Raw genomic sequence first — 8,186 nt, forward strand, 5'->3', positions numbered from 1 at the left:
GACAGGGTTTCTCTGTGTAGTCCTGGCTGTCCTGAAACTCACTCTGTAGACCAGGCTGGCCTCAACTGACCTCAGAAATCTGCCTGCCTCTGCCTCCCAAGTGCTGGGATTAAAGGCGTGCACTACCACTGCCTGGCTATTGTATATATTTCTTTTCAATTGAGTTTATCTGTGTTTGCACATGTGTACATGTATGTGTCCTTATTGTGGGCGTGCATATGCTGTGGTGTTTTGTGTGGCAGTCAGAAGACAACCTCTGAGACTCTGTTCTATCATGTGGGTCCCAGGGAGTTAGGCATGGTGACAAGTGTCTTTACCCAGGGGGCCATCTCACTGTCCCTCTTCTTCCCATTTTAATGGCTGATCCTTGAGGACTACTTCCTCTCTCTCTGAAGAGAACCCCACCCCCCGGGCCCACCCTCATCTCAAGCCCCCTTCCACCCCACTGACCTCCATGCCTAGCATCTCTGGCTCCAGCAGCTCCCTGAAAATCTAGGTGATCATTTGGTAGTTAAATCACTCAGTACCCTGAACAAGGTTAGAACAGTCCATGGCATGTGGTGATATTTGATACATGATATGTAATGGGTCAGCAATAACGATCACTATTGTTTCTGTAATGAATTTGCCTGGACTCTTTCATAAACAAAATCAAAATAGCATAAGCAAAGTTTATTTTTAAATATTTATTTATTTTATATGAGTACATTTCAGACACACCAGAAGAGGACATCAGATCCCATTACAGATGGTTGTGAGCCACCATATGGTTGCTGGGAATTGAACTCAGGACCTCTGGAAGAGCAGTCAGTGCTCTTAACCGATGAGCCATCTCTCCAGCCCCCTTATGCAAAGTTTTTTAAAGTTTATTTTCGTTTTTATTATTTTGCTTCTCAATACAGGGTTTCATTGTGTAGTTCTGGCTGTCCTGGAACTCACTTTGTAGACTAGGCTGGCCTCTAACTCATAGAGATTTATCTCTGCCTCCTGGGCTGGGGTGAAAAGTATGCACCATCACTGCCTGAACAAAGTTTTATTTTTTTAAAGGATTTTATTTTTTATTACATGTATGTATGTGTCTTATGTATGTGTCTATGTATGTGTCTATGTATGTGTCTATGTATAGGTTTGTGCCCGTGGGTGCAGATACCCAAGAAAATCAAAATAGGGCACCAGATGCCCTGGAGCTGGAGTTATAGATGGCTGGGAGCCAACCAACATGAGTGTTCGGAACTGCACTCAGGTCCTCTGCATGAGCAGTAAGTATATGCTCCTAACTGCTGAGCCATCCCTCCAGCCTTGAGAACTTGCAGCAGTTTACATGGTTACCACCTGCTCAAAGATGTTCTACCTAGCAACCACGTATGTAAGTCCTAAGGAAGATGCTAGTTGGCTCCCTCTGCCAAAGCACTCAGGTCTTGAGCAGACAGGAAATATCACGAACCAGTAACTGTAAGTGGAGATTGGGCAGGGTCAAAGACTGAGGAAAATGGACCTCATGTGTTCCCTCATCCCTTCACTGTCCCACTGGGACTGCTGATGCCAGGCTTCCTCGCCAACAGGACAACCTGTGACATTTTTCCCATCCAAAATGGGGAAAGTAGCTTCCTGAGTTTTTGTCAGTGATGTTAGGCACCTTTATGTATGCATGAAATTTTTTGGTCAAGTAACTTATGGTCATTATAAAGGATAATTTGAAACATACTTAGACATATGAAAGTACAGCCCCTTCTTCCTCCCCACCTTGAGAACTGGGTCTGTTGTTGCACACCGCCCAAAATCTGCAAGCTGCATACCCACGAGTTCCCACTTGGACTTTTGCAACAGCAATGGCCAGGCAGTGGTGGTGCACGCCTTTAATCCTAGCATTTGGGAGGCAGAGGCAGGCAGATTTCTGAGTTCGAGTCCAGCCTGGTCTACAGAGTGAGTTCCAAGACAGCCAGGGATATACACAGAAACCCTGTCTCAAAAAACCAAAAGAAAAAAAAAAGAAAGGAAAGAAATAAAGAAAGAAAGAAAGAAAGAAAGAAAGAAAGAAAGAAAGAAAGAAAAAGAAAGAAAGAAAGAAAGAGAGAAAGAAAGAAAGAACAGCAAGTGCCTCAAAATGGAGGGCTACCACATCTTGGTATTCCCACCCAGTATATGCAAGATACTAGCAACATTATCATCATGCAGTGCTTTGGATGCAAAGCCACCAGAACTACAGCCTACAGAAAATTCAGAGATTCCTATTTCACTTCCCCATAGTTCTTCCCTCATGGAGTTCTTCCCTGGAACTCTCTTGTTTATGAGGCTGGGCCTCCTTGGAACTCTCAGGGCCAGCACATGGCATGGCAGGAGTCTCCCTACAGTGTTTCCCATCTCAAAAGTTCTGGGCAGCTGCTGCATAACAACAGTAGAACCCAGGCATCCACAAGGGAAAATGAAGCACTATGCACTGTATGAGGAGGAAGAGCAGGAGTGAGATTCAGACGATGAAGTGGAGTGAGACCTGAGCAATATGGAAATCACTGAGGAGCTCTGCCAGCACTTCGCACAGACTGAGAGGCACAGAGAAAAGAGAAGGCAACAGCAGCAGCTGGATGCGGAGCGCCTGAATGACTCTGTGAATGCGGACCATGGCCTGAACTTCAACCACCATAGGTCAGTGGAACCCCCATCTGAGAAGCCCTGGGAACGGTGCCAAGCAGAGATGAAGCGCTTACATGGCAACTGTGCTCCCAAGATCCTGGCCATGGAGGCTGCTGTACAGCTGAGCTTTGACAAGCACTGTGATAGAAAGCAGCCAAAGTACTGGCCTGTCATTCCCCTGAAGTTCTGAGTCCTGAGTACTGGGACCCTAGGACCCTAGGCAATGCTTCACAGTTCCTAGCCTCTCCCTCTTCATCTCTCCTGGACATTTTTCAGAGAAAGAGGCCTGTATACCAACATGGTGGATACAATCTGTCAGCCACTTATAATTCTGTCAGCAGGAGGTATATTGTTGCCAACACGAGGAATGTTCACTGACAACGTGATAATTGTATGTGTTGGATTGGCTCTTGGTTTTCTCTTTAACAGTCCAGTTAATTGAAATTATTGCCTAGCAATACTGCCTATTGTTTTGCATTTTTAATTTCCTCCTTTAAACTCTCCAGAATGTCATAAAAGCCTTAAGCCACATGTCATTTATTCCTACATTTTTTAGACCAGTTTTCATACTGCACATGCTAGCTACAAACTCTTAAATCTTCCTGCTTTCACCTCCCAAATGCTAGCTTACAGGTTTGCACTGCCCACGCTGGGCTTCTGTCCATGTATTTTCTGTGACTGTAGTTCTTTGGAGCCCCCTGAAAATGATGCAAATGAACAAGACAAATGGCACTTGTCACTCAGCTAGGTGTCAGCCCACATGCTCTATAAAAGACCTGAGAGTAAATACTCTGGGCTTGGCAGGCCATGTTGTCTGTGTCATAACTGTCTGACCCTGCCTTCATAGCATAAAAACAGCCAGAGTTACTGAATAAACAAATGAATGTGGGAAAAAAGGAAATATGAAAGTACCAGTTCCTTTTATCTGCATAGCTTAGAAACTCAGTTTCTCTCGAGTATGTTTCTTCCTGCCCCTCAGTTTGTACTGTGTATGCCCGTTTGCCTTGAAGTGTAATTGCAAAGTATGAGAGCCCTTCTTCACCTCACATCCATCAACCCTCCAGTGTCACCAGCTTCCACATTTTGTATTTTCTTCCATGTCTTTTGAACAGATGTAACTTTATTTTGCTACAGCCACAATGTGGAGACATTCTAACCTCATCAGTCCACTCCTAGTTCCTGTCATCCCACATGTGCTGTCTGCAGCACTGGGGCTCAGTGTGGAGTGCCAGCTGTCCACATCACTGCTTGCTAGATTTCCGTCTGCTCTCTGTGTTATACATTTCTCACAGTATTCCCAGTTAGGGATGTGATGAGCATTCTTTCTTCTGTTGTCCCCTCTTTGAGGGGAGTCTTCTTCAAAGCCAGATGCTCAGGATCCTTGTTTCAAGGCAAGAGCTTCACCCAGTCATCTCCTCTGCCCTGACCTTGAACTTCTGATTCTCCTGTCCCTACTACCAAAGTGCCAGGGCTTTACAGGTGTGTGCCACTACACCCTGTTTATTTTTCAATGGCTTATTAAATAGAGACTTCCTATCAAGCCAAGAGCATTGTGCTTCTTTACGAAAGGGAACTACTGGCTACTCCAGTGAGTCTGCCTTCGGGAGGAGGTAGATGCAGGTGCCTGTAGCTTCTGTCAGTGCTCTGTTCAGCAGCACTACTTTATTACTGGCTAGGCCTGTAGTTTTTAAAAACAATTCTTATTTATGTGTGGGGGGAGGTGTTTACGGAGGTCAGAAGAGGGTTGCAATCCCCTGAAACTGGAGTTCAAGGTGGCTGTGAGCCATTTGATGTGGGTGTTTGGAATTGAACTCCATCTCTCTGGCCCCATACATTCATGTTGGGGATGACATTACCCTTCATGGTGGTGAGGTGACCACCCCCTGATCTAGATTTATGTCCTAGCAATTTGAAAACTCACTCAGGAGGCATCTCACCCAAACACTCCTCCAAATACAGCAGGCTCTCCAGGTTTGTATGTTTACACTCTGTTCTCTACCTACATGGCCTCCAGCCTGAGACCGGCCTTTCCTTGGCCCACTCATTTCATTAACCCTTTCCATATCCACTATGATTTGAATGTGTTCCCCACATTCCTATTTGGAACCCCACATCCAACATGGCTGATGTGAGGCCTGGAGGAGGCCTCATGACTCTCCACTCATCAATGGGAGGAGGTGCCATCTATGAACCAGGAAACACATCCTCTCAGATACAAAATCTGCCCAAACCTTGACTCTGGCTTTCCATCCTCCAGCACTGAGGGGAATTGTTCTGCATAAACTACCAACTGTATCTGAAGTGGAGACTTAAGGGTTCTTTGGAGAGTCAGTTGTGTTGGATGGTGTTTTGCTGGGGCAAACACATGAAGGAGTGTTTTCCTGAAGTGGACACAGGTGAAAGGCTAAGGCACACTCGTGAGGAAATGTTTCACTGAAGCAGACACAGGAGAGAGGATGTTCTGCTAAGGCAAGCACGCAAAAGGTCACGTGATAAAGGATTCTTTGCTAATAACATGCATGTATTGGTTTGCCTTACATTGCATAGTTGAGCTGCATTTGTTGGGACTCCAAAGAGAAACACACCAAAAAACTTCTGTTTGTCAAGGCTTTCTTGCCGCTTCCGTGGACTTGGGCTGATTGGCAGAGTGATGTGAGCTGAGACACGTGCAGGAGGCTGAACTTGGCTGGCTTATAGAGCTAGCTGTGCAGTGCTTGTAGGTCTCGAGTCTGCTAATCTTTGCTTCCCTGAGAGACACAGCCAAGAATGTCTCCTGGCATTCGTCCTGGTCCCCAAGGCTGACACCTGGCTGTTCCTGCTAGGTTGTGCCACCACTGCTGATTCATGTTTGACTGAACTGAACTGCTGGTATATCCATAAAGTGTTTGCGAGTAGATCGATCTGAGGCTGCTGACTCCTGTGAGCTGAACTGCAGATTTCCTGAGAATGCAGGTGGGAGTTGCTCCAAAGAACCTTTCTAAACAGGTCCACTTTCCCGTATCCTTTCTTTTCTACTACCTCTGGATGAGTGGTGGGCTAGAAGGGAGGTTACAGCATGTAAGAACCATCATTAAAAATAGACTTTGAGAAAATTAAAGCCAACATGTCTGGCTGGTTTTTAGAGTAGCCAGAACATGACATATTCATGCTCCGTAGCCTACCCTTTTCTTTCTTCTTTCCTCCATAACTTGAATCTGGGGTACTTTTTTATTTTTTTCTTTTTCTTTTTTGGTTTTTTTGTTTTTTTGTTGTTGTTGTTTCGAGACAGGGTTTTCTCTGTGTAGCCCTGGCTGTCCTGGAACTCACTCTGTAGACCAGGCTGGCCTCGAACTCAGAAATCCACCTGCCTCTGCCTCCCAAGTGCTGGGATTAAAGGCGTGTGCCACCATTGCCCGGTGAATCTGGGGTACTTTTGACCTCACTTTGTCTCTCTCCAACTAGAACTTTTCATGGAGACAACCCCCATCTCCCTAGTATGTGTGCAACTGGCAGCTGGGACTCTGGTCAGCAACTGATCAAAGGAGTGGAAGAGCTGACACTCAGACCAAAACTTAAATCAGAGAAACAAGTGCCCCCTGCCCATGCCCACCCTGGCCAACAACTTGCGTACACTTCTGGTCTCTATCACTGGAGCCCAAGCTGCCTGATCACTTCTTTAAGGTATCTTTTTCTGTACCGTGTATTTATCCATGCTTATGAATGGTCATAGGCACCTGAGTACCACCACCCTAAGAAAGCCAGGTGTTAGATCCCCAAGAGCAGGGGTTACAAGTGGTTGTGAGCCACCAGACATGGATGTTGGAGACAACTTCTATGCTTCTCAAGAGCACCCTTTAAATGAACCAAAACAAAAATCCCACTAATGTGTATTCCTGCTTTCGGTCGCTCTGCCTATATAGTCTTTGTAGCCCACCTGTCAGTTTCTTAGATCAGTTAGCTCCAGAGGGCAGAGATTACATGCAGGAAGTAAACACTGCTTGAAAGAGAATGGTCCACATTATAGCCTGGACCTAAAGGCCAGTTAGGTTCTCATGTCAAATCCAATCCCAGCCAGAGGATCCCAAGAAAGTACAAGCCAAAAAACAACAGAACAAAACCAAAAACAAAACAAACAAACAAACAAAAACTGGGCATAGTGGTGTACACCTTTAATCCCAGTACTTGGAACTACACAGGGAGTTCCAGGACAACCAACCAAGGGTATATAATGAGACCGTGTTTCAAACTTTTAAAATTAAAACCAAGTATACATACACCAGCTATGTTAAGCCTCCCAAATGTGGTCCATGCACATTAAGACTCTTTTGTGCTTAATACAGACTACTCAGAGGGTAGAACACAAAAGCCTTGGGCTGACAAGGGGGCGCTGGAGCACTATGTTTCTATGAGGTTTCTAGTGGGAAGGGCTTAGATAAGCCAAGAGTCCCAGTAGGAAGGATTCTTGCCCCCTGCGCTCACCACTAATCGTCACTGGCCTCAGAAGTTCCTATGATATAAAGGAAGTATTTTTAAGATGACACCTGTCAGATGAGAAAACTCTTGTGCCTAGAGGCAAGGGCAGTCCTATTAGTATACCTGACCAATAGCCTAGCAGATTACCTACAAAGTGGAGTGGCCAACATTCCTGCAAACACTGTCATACACAGTTTTCACCAGCAATGTCTGCCATGCATGCTGCCTTATGTGTTAGCATCGCAGGCAGCTTCCTAACTTGCCCAGCTGTTAGGACATTTCACCCGTGAATCCAGATGTTTGCATTGGTTGTCACTGATTCCATAACAAACTTGGTTCTTGTATACATAACAGTTCAAATGGAGGAAGACTGTGAGAAGAGGTGGCCTGTGAATATGGAACCCTTTGAGTGCCAATTTTGGAAGGTTATAAGTTTTAGCAATCTGCAATTACTTTATGAATTTATATGTGGAAAATATCTAGAGCAAAGCAGAGATGCAAAGAAATGAAAAGGCCAGGTATTAAAAAGAGTAAAGAGCTGAGCAAAACACTGGAAAATGCAAATCATTAAAAGCCAGTGAACAGGAAGGGCTCAGCAGTTAAGAGCACTGACTGCTCTTCCAGAGGACCTGAGTTCAATTCCCAGCAACCACATGGTGGCTCACAACCATCTGTAATGGGATCTGATGTCCTCTTCTGGTGTGTCTGAAGACAGCAACAGTGTACTCACATACTTAAAATAAATAAGTTCTTTTTAAAAAGCCAGTGAACATTAACTACAGCAAACACTTTACTAGTTTTCATCTTTATCATAAAAGTATATTTGTGCTAGATAGTTAAGACACACATCCATAGTTCATCAATAGCGAACACTTCCTGTGTGCCAGGTATCACATGCTCAAAATTTAATCCTCACAACAGCCCTGAGGAATATGGATATTATGCCCATTTTACAGATGAGGAAACTGAAGTACTAACAAACTTTTATGATTTTCCCAAGGCTAATTAGGAAGACAGAACTGGAATTCAATTCAGGTGGACAGGCTCTAAGGTCTACCACCAAGTCCTAACACTGCACACAGCTTCTTAAATCAGCAGTTCTC

At 44.9% G+C, this 8,186-nt stretch overlaps 1 pseudogene; it reads left to right on the forward strand.

Moving 5' to 3' along the window:
- Positions 1–2,086: 2,086 nt before the first annotated feature.
- Positions 2,087–3,162, forward strand: LOC116100496 (annotated as a pseudogene).
- Positions 3,163–8,186: the final 5,024 nt, after the last annotated feature.

Source organism: Mastomys coucha, unplaced genomic scaffold, assembly GCF_008632895.1.
Source record: "Mastomys coucha isolate ucsf_1 unplaced genomic scaffold, UCSF_Mcou_1 pScaffold21, whole genome shotgun sequence".
In the NCBI taxonomy this organism is placed as follows: domain Eukaryota; kingdom Metazoa; phylum Chordata; class Mammalia; order Rodentia; family Muridae; genus Mastomys; species Mastomys coucha.